The following is a 17332-nucleotide window of genomic DNA, read 5'->3' on the forward strand; positions in this document are numbered from 1 at the left end:
GAAGAGCCAGGAGGGGATGGAGGGCCAAAGCCTGAACTGAGAACGTCGGTCCAGCCTGCCCCAGCTTTCGTCTAACCCTGGGCTCTCTGGGCCCTTTTGCCAGCTGGAGCTTGCTTTTCCCCAAGGGCCTTTGCACATACCTGCATCCTCATGACTGGCTCATCCACGTCACTACCCTAAGACCCCGGCAGAGGTGGAAACTACCACTCTCTCACTGTCTACCCTCTCTACTCTCCAGAGTACTTGTCACTAGCTGACTTTTTTTCTTCATTTAAAAGCGACTGTAGGGGCGCCTGGGTGGCTCAGTCGGTTAAGCGTCCGACTTCAGCTCAGGTCACGATCTCACCGTCCGGGAGTTCGAGCCCCGCGTCGGGCTCTGAGCTGATGGCTCAGAGCCTGGAGCCTGCTTCCGATTCTGTGTCTCCCTCTCTCTCTGCCCCTCCCCCGTTCATGCTCTGTCTCTCTCTGTCTCAAAAATAAGTAAACGTTAAAAAAAAATTTTTTTTTTAAATAAAAGCGACTGTAGGCAGCATAGCCTGCGGTTAAGAACTCCACCACTCACCAGCTTTGTGACTTTGAGCCTGTTACTGCACCTCTCTGGGCCTTGAATTCCTCAACTGTAAAATGAGCAGAAGGACGACAGGGCCTATCTCAAGGGGCTATTGGGAGGATTAAGTGAATCAAAAAATAAAAGTACTGTGAAGAGGGCTTAGCCCAAGGGAGTGTTTAGCAAATAGCTAATGAGTGAGTGATAGATTGAATCCTTCCTTCTGTCAGCAGGGGAGGAGTCCTAGGGTATAGAAGGCACTGGGCCTTGCCTCCCTTGCACCGTAACTCACCTAACTCACTGCCCCCTGGCGAGGCTTCCCCCGCTTCCCCCACCCCCACCCCCCACAGGTCCCAGGCCTGGAGGAGAGGCAGTGAGCCAAGATTTGGCCTCACCTTGCAGCGGAGGCGGAACCCAAGGCCTGGCCAGCTTTCACAAGATAAAGTGGAGACACGTTGCCCGTCCTCTGTTATCTGAGCTGCAGATGTGGCCAAGGCAGCTGACTCCTCGGAGTCCTGCCAGGGCTGTTATCACACACAGAGCGCGCATCACCCACCAGGAATTTGGAGCCCGGGGCCTGGCTGAGACGCCAGGGTTGGAGGAAGTTCCAGGCCGATAAGGCACAGATAGTGCTCACAGTGGGCAGTGGAGTTATTCACATCAGCGACAATGTGACCAGCCCCCCAGGCACCGAGGCGCCGCGGCTCGCAGGCCGGGAGCACACCTGTACCACCTGGCCAGCGGGGCTGGGGAGGAGAAGGCTCGGCTCAGGCTCACTGGGCTTCATGAGACGGAGTCCTCGCTCGGGTGGCCTCCGGGAGGTCACCACACCTCTCCCGTTTCTCTGAGAAATGGGAATAACGATAACACCCCCCATACAATAGCCTAGGGTCTAGGAGCAGTGAACTTGCAGCCAAATGGCCTTGATTTAAAGCCACATCCCCCTGTGTGACGTTCAGCAAGTGGCTTCAACCCTCTGGCCTCAGCGCCCTCATCTATAAAATAGTTGCTGCTTCATAGGATAGTTTTGAAGTCAAGATGCGGAGAGCAGAGTTTGGCGTGTGATAAGCCCTCAATTAAATGTTGTTGTCGGAGCACCTGGGCGGCTCAATCGGTTAAGCGACCGACTTCGGCTCGGGTCACGATCTCACCACTCATGGGTTCGGAGCCTGACACTGGGCTCTCTGCTGTCCGCGCAGAGCCCACTTTGGATCCTCTGTCCCCTGCCCCTCCCCCTCCCCCTTTCATTCCCTCTCTCTCTCTCTCTCTCTCTCTCACTGTTTCAAAAATAAATAAACCTAAATTTATTTTTAAGATTTGTTGGTGTTAATTGCACACAGCCGAAACCAACGTGAGCCCGCAACCCACCTGCGTGCAGACAGCACGGGGCTGCCCACTCCTTGAATGATGGGCCCGGGACTCCACACCAGAACTTCTCCGGCCGCCACTTCTGAGAGCTGATGGGAGGGGATGGGAGACCCCTTCCTCTGCGCTGGGTTCACTTAGTTGTAGCTCCTGCCTTCCCTCCCACATCTCTTGTGGCCACAGTGACTGGACAGTATGAGGCAGCTGTGTGTCCCTGGCCACAAAGAAAGCTAGGAGAGAGGGTGTTTGGGCCCAGCCAGACCGCCAAAAGGGAGAATCCCACAAATACGGGAACGATATTCAAGGATGATGGTGGCAATTTGCAGACAGAGGCTCTCCTCACCCAGGGAGGAGGCATTGCCTGCCATCCTGCTATCCAACTGAGACCCAGAACAGCATCTACACTCAAGCTCTGGAACAAGGCAGTCCTGGAGAATCACCCAGGCCCTTTTATTTTTATTTTTTTCAAATGCCAATGTCTGCATTCTACTCCAGAACAATTAAATCTGTCTCCGTGGGTGCGGCGAGGCCTCGGTATTTTTTCTAACCCCCAGCCGACTGTAAGGAACAGCCAAGTATGGAAAACACTGCTTCAAGGACTTCCCTCTGGCTTTCTTCTTCCAGCTGTGCCCCTCCCCAAGGAGACACCAAGGAACTGTGCCCACCTGGGGCCCATGACGCCTCACACCCGTCCTTGAATTCCCTCCCGAGTGGCCCTGAGCCCCCAGGTTTGTGCTGGCTTCTTCCACTCATCCCTCCCTCTCCCCAGGAGTGGGCCATAGCACCAGCAGACACATCCCAGGCCCGAGGGGTGGCTGCGGGCAGCTGCCGGCAGGTGACGTGAATGACGTTCCCAATCCGTGGGCACACAATCGGTCCTTGGAACCCAGGCCTGGACCTCACCCGGTCCTCTGGTCTCTGCCCCCACGCACACCCCTGTCTCTACTCTTCAACCCAGTGAAGAGCTGATTATACACCAGGGACTGATTCTACACCCCACTTCCCTGCCTTTCCATCCACCTGAAAGCTGTTCCATCCAGAACAGTCATGCCCCACTCTTCATGTTAGAAACCTAACTGTAGACGTTTTACGCAGACCCCTGGCCTCCTAGCTAAAGACACATCCCCAGCCCCCCGGCGGCCAGGTAGGAGGTGTGGCACCACTGAACGGAAGCAGAAGTGATGTGGCCTTCCCCTTCCCTCCCCCCTTCCTGCTGGCTGAGTGAGGACCTGGTGGTGGATAGAGAGCAGGAGAAGCCAGACTGTAGAGTGGGCAGAAGTCCTGCTTGGGTGAAAGGAACCCCTGAGCATCGCGGAGCCACCATACCCAGCCTGGATCATCCCCTGAAAGAGAAATAAGCTTTCAAATGCACAAGCCAGTGTCTTAGGGGCTCTTGGATAGAGCAGCCTAACCTGTACCTAACTAATAACCCCCATCCCACTTCAACCGCTGGCCCCGGTGCTCCATGAACAAGTCACAGACGCATTGTATGCACTGTTCTTCCACAGGCACTGCGCTCATGGTTCTGAGACCTCCGTGAATACCCATGCAATCTACATCGGCCGTGGCCACCAGCCTCCTGAGTGTCCTGCACAGAACCCTCTTCTCTCCATTCCGAGTCCACGGGTTTTGTTCGGATGGAGCCCTTCCTCCCTTCCGGGGAGGAGTGGGGGGCACCTGCTAAAGTAATCCGTCCAGATGAAGGGAGGAGCCCCTTTATTTCAGGTGGACTTCCTACGTCGGAGCCCGGGACGGAGGCGCTCTTCGTGCCGCATTGCCCAGCGGCGGGTATGAGCCTGTGGCATGGGAGCCACCGCGTAGGGAAGCCTGCTAAGAAGGAAACACCAGCTCGGAGGAAAGCCAGGCAGAGAGGAGAGAGAGACGGCTTTCGGATGGCCTAACATTTAAGCACCTGATTATAGCTTGGCCTGGCCAAGCCACCTCTGGATGTTTCAGTCACAAAGGCCAATACATCCCCTTTGGGGCTTCAGCCCATTTCAGTTGGGGCTCTATCACTTGCACCCAAGAGTCATGACCAACAGAATTGGTCTCATCGAGGCAACGTTACCAAGCACGTCTGGCGCCTGCACTCCCCAGGCTTGCTTCCGACACCGGGGCTAGTTAGCAATTAGGGATCAGATTTTATGATGTCCAGACTCTCCCCAAAGGTGCTTTGTCCTGAATGAAGGAGACAATGACTGGAATGAAAAATAAACTCCTATCTGTTAATCATACACTGCGTGCCAAGCATCGATTTGAATAGGCACCTTCTATTGATTCATTCATTTCATCCTCCAAACGATCCTAGAGATGCTGGATATTATTACCCCCATTTTACAAAGAGTCGGGCTTAGCGGCATAGCCAGGGCCCCTGCCCAGAGCTGTCTGACTCAGAGTCTGGACCCTTCGCCCTGCCCTTGCAGAGGGAGGAATGGAGCACGCTGCAGTGAGGCCGTGGGCTCCCCTTCCTCGTGTACGTGAGCAGGGACTGGGTGACCCCTTGCCATAGTGGTCGGAGGGGCTGAAGCACGCAGAACGGGGTGTGTGGAGAGAAGAGGTGGGGAAAACGTTACAATTTTCCTTCTGCTCTGGGGCTTCTCTGCACTTTCCCAAGCTGTCTGCTTCTTACAGGAAAGCTGGCCAGCCCGACGCCTCCCATCTGGGAATGGTCAGCCCCTACCTCCTCGAGGCCCGGCTTGCTCAGCTCATTCGTGACTCACTCCCACCCGTCTCTCCGCCTGGTGTGATGAAATTTCTGGCACTTCTGAAAAGTTCTGGTCACCCCAGACAAGACTTGGTTCAGCCTTGCCGTTTAAGCCAGCTCTCCTGGCAGTGGGCAAGACCCACTGAGCGCTGAGCTCAGAGGCTGAGATCTACCCAGTGGGCTGCAGGCTGCAGTGGGCTCCCTACTGGAGCAGCCCAGAGAGGGAAGGGATTTGCTTAAGGCCACACAGTGAAGCCCAAAGGGGCCGAAAGGGGCCCTCGAGACAGCGAAAGCAGCCCAGAGACAGGAGGCCTGGTCCCAGCAAGCGTCTTGTCCACTCTGAGCCTCAGTTTTCCCACTTGTGAAATGGGAGAGGCTGGCTCTGACTTTAATAAATAAGTTGGAGAAAACATACAATAGAACAGTTAACACCAGCAGATCTACCTTCGCAAGAGAACGCCTTCCAGCCGCTTTTGTTCTATACGTATGTGTGTGTATACAGGAAAGTGTGCGTATGCATGGATGTATTTACATACAGATGTGCACAAATTCTAACGGACATTTTTTTTTTCTGCTCCATTTTCCTCTCCATATATCGAAGCCATTTTTCTATGTCAATAATGTATCTACACAATCACTGTCAACAGCTGCAGAGAATTCCACTGTCCGCTTTTGCCACAGTTTACTTATTTGACCCTCCACTGATCATTCCTAGTTTTCTTTATTATAAAAACTGATTTGGGGCGCCTGGGTGGCTCCGTCGGTTAAGCATCCAACTCTTGGTTTCGGCTCAGATCATGATCTCACGGTTCGTGAGTTCCAGCCCCACGTCAGGCTCCACAGCTGGCAGTGTGGAGCCTACTTGGGATTCTCTCTCTCTCTCTCTCTCTCTCTCTCTCTCTCTCTCCCCCCCCCCCCACTCGCACTGTCTCTGTCTGTCTCAAAATAAATAAATAAACTTAAAAAAAATTAAAAGCTGATTGGAAAAACAACCCTCAATCTGTGTATTTGGACACTTGTCCCCCTCCAAGAAGTTGCAAGGGCAAAAGGCATGTACATTTTTAACTGCTTTTGAGATATACTGCCAAGGACCCTCCCCGGAAGTTGTACAAATTTCCTCCCACCAATAATGGTGAGAATACCACCTCTGGGTGTTCTCAGTCTTGCTGATGTTTAGTCCATCTCTTAGGTGAAGGTAGTATTCTGTTATTTGAAGTTGACCATCTTTTTAAACAGTTACCAACCACCTGTGTTTCTTCTAGAACTCCCGTACATATTCGTCATTCATTTCCACTATTGAAGTGTTCGACTTTAGCTCGACCATTTTTAACCATTCTTTATATAGTAGGAGAGCTGGCCCTTCATCTCCCACGCACACGCAGCAAACACCCCTGTTTTAACTTTGGTGCTATACTTTTTTTTACATATACAGAACCTGTAAAATGTGATGTAGAAAAACCTACCGCTATTTTCCTTTGTGCCTGGAAAGGCTTTCCCCATTCTAAGGCAGACATAGTAAGCTACCTATGTTCTCTTACGGTGCCTTTTTCACCCATCCATCCATCTTTCATTCACCGTTGCCCTTGCATCTAACCCCAAGGCCTCTGGCCACCCCACCCCGCACAGCTGGCGGCTGGGTCCTCCAACACACTACCTTGCTGTGGGGCAGAAATTTTCAGTAATCCCTGGAAGCTTCCCCTTCTAGGAATGTGCGGAGGGAAGGCATCTCTGCTTAAATAACAAATCTTGGCCTCTGAGACTCAAAACAATCTCTGGTTACCTGACAGGGCTTGCCCAAGCAGTCCTCGGATATCAAAAAGGTTAGAATGCGGGTAATTATGGCCACCAGGAAGGCGCATCACTGAGACCTCCTGCTTCAGGCGGCACAGGTGGCTGCCCATCCCTGTAGAGCCACCATTGCATTTCTGCTGAGGCCACAGTGAGCTGCTCCCCACCCCACCCCTCCCCGTGACTACTAATGCAGGATCATTCCAGCAAGACTGGGGCTTCCCCCAGCAGGAAACTGGCCAAGGGCTCCCCCTCATCCGGCCTGAAGCTTTCAGGAATTGCGCCACATTCCGAGATGCTTCCTCCCCGTCCTTCTCCCTTCCCCATCTCTTGTAGCAAGTGTCTGAGCTGCATTGGCCTGAGTTTCTCCTGCCTTCTCCCGCTCCCTCTCCCAGTAATGTCCTCTCGCATTTATCCTGTCTTGGCAAAATTAGTTTCGGCTTCTTGACCTAAACTAATGAGATGATAAAGGTAGTAACTAAAGTCGTCACTGTTACATGCTTATAAAGCTCGGCTACAGCCATCTCTCTTGTATCCCTCTCTCACACGCTGGAGGTTAAACGCTGTTCCCACTTTACAGATGAGAAGACTGAGGCTCAGAGACAGGATCTCTGTCTTTGGTCAAAATCCAGGCTCTCTCCTTCCCACCAGGAATCTGGGGAGAGCCCCGTGGCCCCCGGGAGTACCAAGGTCTTCAGTCTGGGCATCCAGGTCCGTAGCGTTTCCCCTGGGGCCACAGCCCAGAAGGCTCTGTGTTTGCTCCTCCAACTCTGAGACCCTTGGGCCCCTCTAAGCCGTAGGAATGTCAGGCAGACAGTGCCCAGAACCCCCTTCCCTGGGTGCAAGGAGCCCAGGTCCCCCTGCCCCAACCGAACTCAGAGGATGGAGCCAGAAACTCAGCTATGGGATGGGAAGGCAGCATGTCCATTCTTAGGCAACTTTAGGTGTTGAGCGAAAATCACACACAGAGTGGTGATTGCCTTCTTCAATTCCAGTCGTGCCCTCTGTTGCTCCAGACTTTCCTTCTCTTCTTCAGTCAGAGCCCCAAGGCTGCTATTGTCCACGCCAAGCCACCCCAGCAACTCCGGTACCCCGTGGACAGCTCGTCCTGTCCCCCTCCCAGGGCCGGGCCAAGCTGAGCACAGGACCCGGGGGCGGTCTGCACGGCCCAGAGAGCATTCACCTTCCACATTCCAACCTTTAGACTTCAGGTAATGTGGTCCAAGGTAGAGGCAGTTATTTCATGCCAACACACACTGACTCCAGGATCTCTCAACTTCCCAGCTGAGCACACAGGGCTCCTTGGCTCTGCGCTAACCCAACTGGGCTCGGAAACCTGTGAGCCGGCCAGGCCATCTGTCCTGGGCATCTGCACTGAGCTGCCCTCTGGTCCCTTTCCAGCCCACGCAGTTCTTCTTGAAGCCTGCTGGGCCTCGTCTTCCTTCCACCCTCCTCACCGAGGCCCTGATAAGGCAGCCGGCAGGGGACTCGCACCCTCTGCAGCACATCAGCCAGCTGGCTCCGACCCCAGTGGGCAAAGAAGGTCCCCGGTGAGGTATATCTTAATCCCGCATGGCTATCTGTCCAGCCCTGGCCTCCTGACACGCTCGGGACGTGGGCCCAGTCTTGGCTTCACACACCTGATCTCCACTCACCCTGAACTGCCCCCCCCCAACGGAATCCTTCCTCAGTGTCCGTCCATCCATCTGTCCACCCACGCACGGGTTCTGGAGCGACACTGCTTGGGTTCGAGCCCAAGCTCTGCCGCTGACTAGCTATGTGACCTGGGAACGTTCCCTGCCTATGTCTCAGGGTTCATAGCTGGAAAGTAACCTCCAACAGCAGCGTGCTATTGTGAGGACTGAGGGAGCTAATACGTGGGAAATGCTTAGGAGGCGGCTTCCACACGGCAAGTGCTCAGTGAGTCCTGGCTATTCACTCCACAGGTCTTTCCTGAGCACCCACTCTGGGCCAAGCATGGGGCCCAGCAGGAGGGCAGACTCCCCCTTGCCGTCACGGAGCCTGCCACGGATATACATTCAGCAGCCTCGCCAACAAACAGTAAGAAGCACCTGAAGAGGCCGTGCAGGGGAGGCAGCGTGGGGCAGTGGTCAGCCCACAGATGCTGGCGCCTCAGTGTCTGGGTCCTAGCTGCATGATGACCGGGGGAGGCTCCCAACCTCTCTGGACCTCATTTCCTCCTCTATACATGGGGACAGTGGCGCCTAACTCATCAGGTTTCCTGAGGGTTACATGCGCTCACAGGTGGGCAGGACCTTTACAGGGCCAGGCACATGGTAAATGCTTAAGGAAAGTGCTCCCTGGGGGTGCTGTGGAAACTGGGGCACTTTTTGAAGGAAGGGCTGTGGGACAGAGGATGTGGCAGGCAAGGGGCCACAGGAAGAATTAGGCACTTCTTCTCAGAGCAAGGGGAGTCCTTGGAGGATTTCAATGGAGCCCCCAACGAGGCGGGTGGTAGACTCCAGGTGGGAGATGATAGGGTTCAGACAGGGGTAGTGGCACCGGGAGGTGACAGGATCGGAGAGATACTGAGAAGAGAGACTGTGCACTCACGCGGGCATCTCACCAATGCAAATAGGAACATTTACAGTATGTCTGCTTACATCGGTTCCAAAACCAGCCCGAACTAAATAACAATTTGAGAAAGTATTAACTTGTTGAGACCTTGCAGCTGGGGAGGGGCTCAGGAGAGGATGTGATGTTGGGAGCCAGGAAAGGGAGAGGCAGGGATGACTCCCCAGCTTCTGGTTCAGGAGGTGCCCCTGATTAGCTGGGGAGGGGTGCTGGTCTGCAAATCATAGTGCACTTGACTCAAACAGGCTTAAGCCCAAAGAAGGGAGATGGTAAATTCCATAAAAGAGCAGAGGGATGGACTTCAAGCATAGCTGGATCCAGGTCTGCAAATGTCTCCAGGAACAAGTTTCTCTCCCCTCGTCCCTCAGCTCTCCTCCCCTCTCCTCCATTTACCACCAAAAGCACCTCTCCTGGTGACCAAATTTCCCAGCAGCTCCCGCCTCCAACCCTTTCCATCCAGACAAAATGAAACACTAGTCCACTCATCTTAAAGTTCTCTCTGATTGGAGGGTCTTAAGTCAGATGCCCAGGCCTAAACCAATCACTGCAGCCAGAAGAATGGGCTGTGCTGATTGGCTCAGCCCAGGTCCTATGCTCTCCCCTAAAAGCCTGAAACAGGGGTGAGATGAACTTCTAAATGGAAACTGGGGGCTGCTGCCAGATGCTGGAGAGGAATCCATGAATGGCCCTGGCAGGGTGGGTGACTTGCAGCCTTGGACCTGAAGCTGATTTTTGTCGACATTAGATTCAGACAGTGTCAGATAATAGCACATATTTTTAAAACATGTTCTCTGTAAAATCCCCAACAGTCACAAGGGGACTTCATCAAGTTTGTCAGTGGTTGGCTGTCAGCCAAGGGAGCCCCTGGCTAGTCCAGCCAATGAGAGCCCAGAGATTCCTGGATCTCACACGTCATTGACTCACACTAGGCTGGGTACCAGGGGCCAGGCGCAGCGCAAAATGCGTCTGATAGGAAAGTCCTCGCCTGTGGTTGGTGACTAATAATAAAACAAGCAGGTTACGCCCATTGCAAAACTGTTAAGCCGGCAGGAGGGAATGTGATACGAGCCCAGTTCTGATTCCAGTTATGTGGAAATACCAGAATGGGGGACTCGGAGAGACAGAGATACCAGACCTAGAAATCCTCTCCCGCGCCCCTCCTTAGCTGCAAGCCCTCTCCAGTTTATGCATCCTCAAATTGTTATTGAGTTCGGGCTGGTTGTGAACTTGACGTAAGCAGACACACTGTAAATGTTCCTATTTGCATCGATGAGAGCCCCCTATCAGTGCCTGTAGCCGTTCCTTCCTTTCTTTTTAGTGCTGTATAGTATTCCTCCGACTGGCTAACACAGAGCGATTCTCTCGTCTACGGCTGTTTAGGTTGTTTTCTGGGTTTTCTTTCCTCTTAACAAATAGCGCTGCTGTAATGATCCTTGTACCGGTCTTCCTGTGACATTTGTTTTAGTGCTCTGGGGCCAGCGGCCAGGAGAGGGAGCGCTGAGTCATGGGGTGTGCACATGTTCAAGTTCACCGGCTCATGCCAGACTGTTGTTTCAGAGGGTTCGTACCCATCCCGCCAGCTGCTGCTGAGGGCTGCACCTCCTCGAAAAGCCTTGTCAACATTTGCCCACGCAGCAGGTGTGAGATGGTATCTCGGTGCGGTTTTAATTTCCGTGTCCCTTGTCACTAACGAGGATGAGCATCTTGACATGTGTTTGTCAGCCATCTGCGTTGCCTCTTTTATGCAATTTCTGCGTATGTCTTTTGCCCCTAAAAAACATTGTATTCTTCTTGGAAATCACTGATTTCTAAAGCACAGTCTGGCCATGTGACTCCCTGCCTTTAAGCCCTTCTGTGACTCCCAGGGGGCCTCAGAGTAAAGCTCACGCCCAGTGGCCTGGCCAACAAGGCCCTACAGTGGTTTGGCTCCCATCTGTGTCTCCATCCTTGATAGGAGCTGTTTCCTGACACTCTCTTCTCACATTCTCCCCTCCCCTCTTCCACTTGCTTGCCTACACCCTGCTTCTGCAACCTTCCAGCTCCTGCTTGCTCTGAGTCACTGCCAAAAAATGCCTCCCTCTCCCTACGGACCCCACATCCTTGCCTGGCTACTTCTTTCTCAGCCTTCAAGTCTCAGCTAAAACATCACCTCCTCCAGGGAACCCTCCTGGCTTCTCCCCACCCCCACCCAGACTGTAGGGCCACAGCGCCTGCTCACTCTGTCTCAGGGCCACCACTCCTGTGCCGGAAACTGGACGGCAAACTTCCTGAGGGCCAAGACAGTGACTGCTCTGCAGGCTTATATTCTTGGTAACTGGAAATGTGGCCGCAGTCGGCCAGCTCTCTAAGAATCTGTGGAAGGGGGAGAAGGAGGGAGGGATGGCAGGGGCAGCACGGGACTGGTAAAGAGAAGTGCTTTCACCAACGCAGACCCTGGGAGGGACCCAGGGGCCACTAGGATCCAACACTAAGGTGGAGGAGGGGAACTGGGTCCTGCCTCCCCCGCTGACGGATGGAGCTTTCTAGACAAGCCTGATATCTTCTCTGTCTCAGTTTCCCCATCTCAAAGAAGGGATCCCCAGCCTTCTTCCCAACAGAGATGTGCCCCTGGATGGTCGGCCTGAGGTCTGACCTACAATTTCAGGCCCAGTGAGCTGGCAGACCCCGGGCCAGACAAAGGGGCCTTGTTCCCAGCCTCTTTCACGGAAACTCCCCCCCAACAGCTTGGCCCCAGCTGAACAAAACCACATGCCAACACGTGGGAGGAGGGGGTGGGTGTGCAGGCAGCATCCCAGCACCCCTCTCAACTCCAGGCCCTGCCCAGAGTGCCAGAGGCCACAGACGCTGAGGAGAGCTCCCCTTCTGCTGCCCCCCACACCCCCAGCCACTCCCGTCTGAGTCTCCTGTGGGGCAGGGGGAGCCAGCCAGAGCGTATGCCCTCTTCTCCTGTCAAGCGAGGCTCACGTCAACCCTCCAGGCAGGCTTTGCCACCAGGCCCACTTAGCAGATGAGAAATGCGGGAGGCTTAGAGGTCATGGTCACGAGCCCTGGGTTCAGCCAGGAGAGGCAGAGGGCAGACCACACGTGGGCAGCCTGACTCCACTGCTCTGCTGCCCTGAGGGGTCCTGCCCGGGACCACACCCCAGCGCACTCTCTGCCATCAAGGTGGGCTGCAGGGGGCGTCCTCTTCCACCAGACCTCACCCTGGCCTCCCTGCAAGAACACCCGGGCCGTGCGGCTTCCCCTCAGAGAGTCCGAGAATGGAAAGGGACAGGGTGTCAGCGCCGGCCTGCTCGACAGCTTCCAGGGGAGGAGGGGGAGGCCCCAGCCCCACTCGTCACTTCACATCTGGAAATCTGAGTATCCACCCTGCCTGCCTGCCAGCCCTCAGAAGGTCTCCTGCAAAGAACTCAAGTTCCCAGCCTGCCACCCACAAGCTGTGTGATGCGGGGCAAGGGCCTCCCCTCTCTGAGCCTCCATTTTCTCACCCTCGAAATGTGAGTGAGGGCTGGGGGGGTGGGGGAGTGGGGGGGGTGGGGACAGCACAACATGGAGAGTATGCCAAAGCCGAGGCCACTCGACCCCCCGGAGTTACAGAGGGAAAATAATGGAAGGATCAAGTGTGGGCAAGAAAGTGAAGCAACTGGAATTCTTGTCCGCCGCTGGTGGGAGTCTCACATGGTACAATCATTTTAGGAAACTATTTGGTGGGATTGACTAAAGCTGAGCACATGCACAGCCTATGACCCAGAAATTCCACTCTTGAGTGTCGACTCCAGAGGAGGACAGCATGTGTCCTCCAGAAGTGAGGACAAGACCTTGGTCCCCAGCAGCCCTGTTCGTGATTCCCCAGCCCGGACACCCACACAAACGTCCAACAGCAGTGGGATGGAGACGCAGGTAGCGGTGCGCTCGCACAGCCGAGGGTACCGCAGCACAGCGAAAGCAAAGAGTTCACGGCCACGCGCACCAACACGGATGTAGCTCACTAATACAGCTCCGAGCTCAAGTTGGGCTCAACAGATTACACACGTATGAGTCCGTTGTTTACCAAGTTCGACAACGGGCGGAACGAATCCCTTGCCGTTAGGAGTTGGGAGCAGGTTCCCTGTGTGCGGTGGTGACCGGAAGGGGGCACGGGGGCGACTCTCAGGGGGCCGGCTGGGTTCTGCTTCTTGATCTGAGTGCCAGTTTCATGACTGGGTTTGATTTGTGAAAATCCAGCATGCACACACTTAGGACGGAGGCCTAAGGAGTTAATAAAGGACAGGGCTGCGGGGTGAGCTGTGATGTCCCTCACTGGTCTGCTTCTGCTTTTATTAAGACTCTAAAGGGATGGCTAGAGAGTGGCCCAGTGGCAGACAACATCCATGCCCTGCCCATCACCTGTCAGCCTGCGAGGGACGTCACTGTGGCCTCCGTGGTCCCCGCTGCACACACCAATGGCTTCTGTTGACAAGAGAGCACCTGGCCTGCAGGACAGCCCCAGGTGCCGTGGGGTTCGTGCCTCCGGGAACAGCCTCAGCCAATAAGGGGCAGGACTGGTGGGCGCACATCCCAGCTTCCTCGGCCCATGCCGGGCAATTCTGAGGTTTGCTCTGCACAGTCCCCTCAGGGTCCCCAGCTGGCTCGCGCCCCAATTGCCTCCAATGGTGACTCTGGTAAACGCAGCTTTTGTTGGCTTTCTTCCTTCCCCTGCCTCACATCGTCACTGTGGTTTCTGGAATCATATCCCAAATACACTACCTGCACTCAAATCCTTGCCCCACGTCATCTTTTATAACCCTAAATGTCAGGACAAGAGAGAATGACGGAGGGAGGGTCCCCATCAGGGGAGGGAAGCCAGTCCCAGATCTGACGAGAAGACCCCATGTGGCCATGGGCAAGTTACCTGCTTATCTGAGCCTGTCAGTAGCACAGGGTGCTGAGATTCTCACTTTAGCAGGAACTGGTGGCCATGACCCAGAGCTGAGGACAAAGAAGTCCCTGAAGCCCACATTTTAAAGAAAGCCAGACGAGGTTCCTGGGTGGCTCAGTCGGTTGAGCATCCAACTTCAGCTCAGGTCATGATCTCACAGTTCATGAGTTCGAGCCCCGCGTCGGGCTCTGTGCTGACAGCTCAGAGCCTGGAGCCTGCTTCGGATTCTGTGTCTCCCTCTCACTCTCTCTCTGCCCCTCTCCCGCTCACACTCTGTCTCTCTTTCTCTCTCTCAAAAATAAATAAACATTAAAAAAAGTAAAAAGAAAGAAAGAAAGAAAGAAAGAAAGAAAGAAAGAAAGCCAGAAGCCGATGAGGGACGGAAGCAGCCTGCAGCTCCAGCCGTCATCCCAGGAACCCTCTGCCCTACCCCATCAGTCTGCATATACAGACCACCAGGAGGAGGGGCATAAACTGTTGCTTATGGGGGCAGGAGCCAAGCTTCCTTTCCCCCCCGAAAAGTAAAGCCCCCTCAAAAGCCAGATTGCTAAGGGATTGGATAGATCTGCAAGGAGGGGAGGTGGGCACCCCACTCTCTGTTCGGATGTCATCTCTTGGAATGGACCAGGACCCCTGGGTCCTGGGCCTGTGTGCGCAGGGGAGAAGAGAGTGGGAAAGATGGGGGCAGGGCAGGCAGAAGGCACAGGGACTGCCTGTCAGGGCCCACGGATGGTCACCACAATAGGGGGCCAGGTGTGGACTGCCTTGCCAGTTCCTTGCCCAATGGAGATGCCTGGCTATGGGGGGACGACAGCAGCAGGGGACCTTGCTGGGAGCAGGAAATGAGCAGGTAGGAAGGAATCCAGCGGCATCTAGGGGCTTTTTGCAGAGGGGGCTTCTCCCAATAAGGCTTCAGGAAGAATTACATGTGCCCAGGAATGTGCTGGTGGGGATGGAGGCCACACTAAGGATACCGTCGGCATTGATAGCCTGTCAGTGCAGCCTAGGAGGCTACAGAGATGGACAGAGAGAGGCTGGCCTTCCTCCCGGCAACCTCCTGCCTCCCCGTGTTGGATTGCAGAAGAGGGTGGGGAGAGCAGGGGAAGACAGGCCACGCCCTCCCCACCCTGTCCAGGGCCACAGGCAGAATCCAAATCTGAAGGAAAAAGGAGGGGTGGGGGAGGGAGGATATTTTAAGTCCCCAGTGACCTGAACCTGACTCTTCCTGTCAGAGAACTCCAGGTTTTGCCCCCAAACCCTGTCCGCATCTGCCACACCAGGCCCCTACCCACTGTGCAGACTAGGGGAGTCGGCGGGGGGTCTCTACTCCCTTAGTGATTTTTCCAGGAGCCACCAACTTCACACATCATGAACCCTACCCCAGAGCCCTTCAGGCTGCACAGATGGGCTCGTGCCCACCCAAGGCCCCACCCAGGGCCCTCCGCCTTGGGGCCCTGTCCAGCTTTGCTGACTGAGCTCATGAGCATGGCCGGGGTGTGGATGTGCTGAGAAATAGAAGCTTTCCGCCCACCCCCACAAGTATGGCAAGGTAAAGCACAAGCCAGACTCATCCCGAGACACAGAGGCAAAAATCCTAAACGAATAGGGACGAACCAAATTCAGCCATCTCTAAAAAGGCAATGCAGCACGTGCAAGTATGATTTATCCAGCGGCACGAGTCCGGCTTAACTCTGGAAGAGCAAATCCTTTCGTTCGTCACGTACGTAAGCGAAAGGAGAACAACCATACGGGCGTCCCCATAGGTGTGGGGAGAAAAATGTCTTTCCTCAGGTCAGCATCTCCTCGCAAGCCAGGAACAGAAGGGAGCTTCCTTCATCTGATAAAGTAGACGCGCACCCGTAAACTTGTATACGCAATATGCAAACTCAACTTCTACCGAAAATTGCAGGTAGAGCCTGAGCTGAACGCGCCCGTCTCACTTCCATACCAGTTCCCTCCTCCCGTCAACAAGCGTCCCTCTGCTGGGTGTGGAGGTCACAGCAAGGCCCAGGGCGTCTGTGGAACCAAGCATGCTCATCGGCTGTGCAGAGCCCTCATCCTGTTGCAGAGGGATTAGATGCCTTAGAGGTTTGGGAACAGACAGGACCCACCCCAGTGCCACCACATTAGCCTCCCGGCCTGCCTTGGCCTCCCCTCCCTCCCAACATGAATATCATTGCCACTTTTTTTTTTTTAATGTTTATTTATTATTGAGAGACACAGAGAGACAGAGCACGAGCAGGGGAGGGGCACAGAGAGAGGGAGACACAGAATCTGAAGCAGGCTCCAGGCTCTGAGCTGACAGCACAGAGCCCGATGCGGGGCTCGAACCCACGAGCCGTGATATGACCTGAGCTGACCCAGGCCTGAGAGACCCAGGCCTCTCAGGCTGCATAACAGACACCGAATGAAAACCTGACGGTGTGAGTGGTGGCTGGATGCTCAAAGAGAAACGTGGTGATTCAGCCGCACACGCCACCTCCAGCCCACTTTGCTCTTGGGTCCCCACCGCCATCTGCCCAGCCCCACAACCAGTCCTTCGCCAGCAGGATGAGTGTGGCCCTTTCGCCTGTGTCCCCATTCTTCTGCTCTGCCACCTCTCCCCTGGTTCACGCAGACCCCTGTGCCCACCTCACTGTGTCTTGCTGCTGCCTGGCTCCCCTCTGATCTGCCCAGAAAGCGGCCATGAGGAGGCGCTTTTGGAAACGCACCTTGTCCGCAGAACTCCTTTCCCTAGAAACCTGCCTCGGCCCTAGTGCCTTGAGGATGGAGTCTGACCGCATCATCCTGGCCTTCAAGGCCCATGTGAGCGGGCTCAGCCCTCCCCTACTCCCTGTCTCGTGTCCCACACATCTGCCCCCCTTGCACACCACACCGTTCGTACTGCCGTGCCTTTGCAGATACTGTTTCCTCGCCTTTTTCCCTGGTAAACTCCCACTTGCCCTCCAGAACCCGGCTCAGGCATGGTCCCCCGCCCCTGTGTGTCTGCCTTACAGCTCTGATGACCCTCACACCTGAGTCATGACTGACCCCCCACGGCCAGCTGAAGGCCTGGAACAAAATGGGGCCAAATGGATAAATAAGTGGATGGAGGGATGGATGGGGGCAGAGATGGGTAGAGAGGGGACTAGGCAGAGGGATGGAGGGATGGACAGAGGCTGAATGGAGGGAGGAAAAGACAGGGAAGGGGGCTGGAGCAAGGGAGAGGTGACTGGAGGGACAGACGGAGGGAGGGAAGGGAGAGGGTGGGACGTGACAGCTCTCCTTACTCCGCTGCTGGTGAGGCCCTTGGAAAGGGGACGGCATTTTTATCTGCCCTGCGGATCTCCCACAGAGCCTGACCCAGGGGTGAGTGTGCAGCAGGAACTCAGTAAGCTGACAATGAGCCCAACATGGATGTGCAGGAAGCGGTGAC

At 55.0% G+C, this 17332-nt stretch overlaps 1 protein-coding gene and 1 long non-coding RNA gene across 4 annotated transcripts in view; one reads left to right on the forward strand and one right to left on the reverse strand.

Annotated features, from left to right (window-relative positions):
• The window catches only part of FBLN2 (fibulin 2), a 92586-nt gene extending 91532 nt beyond the window's left edge, over positions 1 to 1054 (reverse strand). The window contains exon 1 of one of the 3 annotated variants that reach the window (XM_045493950.1): positions 943 to 1054. The gene's annotated coding sequence lies outside the window, so the exon portion shown is untranslated. The remainder of the gene's footprint in view (positions 1 to 942) is intronic. The other 2 variants (XM_045493948.1, XM_045493946.1) reach the window with 2 other exon arrangements.
• A 10804-nt stretch (positions 1055 to 11858) lies between these two features.
• Positions 11859 to 13756, forward strand: LOC123607605. The gene is made up of 2 exons (XR_006716797.1): positions 11859 to 12496; positions 13324 to 13756. It is a non-coding gene; the product is annotated as an uncharacterized LOC123607605 (long non-coding RNA).
• Positions 13757 to 17332: the final 3576 nt, after the last annotated feature.

The sequence above is a fragment of the Leopardus geoffroyi genome, chromosome A2, assembly GCF_018350155.1.
Source record: "Leopardus geoffroyi isolate Oge1 chromosome A2, O.geoffroyi_Oge1_pat1.0, whole genome shotgun sequence".
Taxonomy (NCBI): Eukaryota; Metazoa; Chordata; class Mammalia; order Carnivora; family Felidae; genus Leopardus; species Leopardus geoffroyi.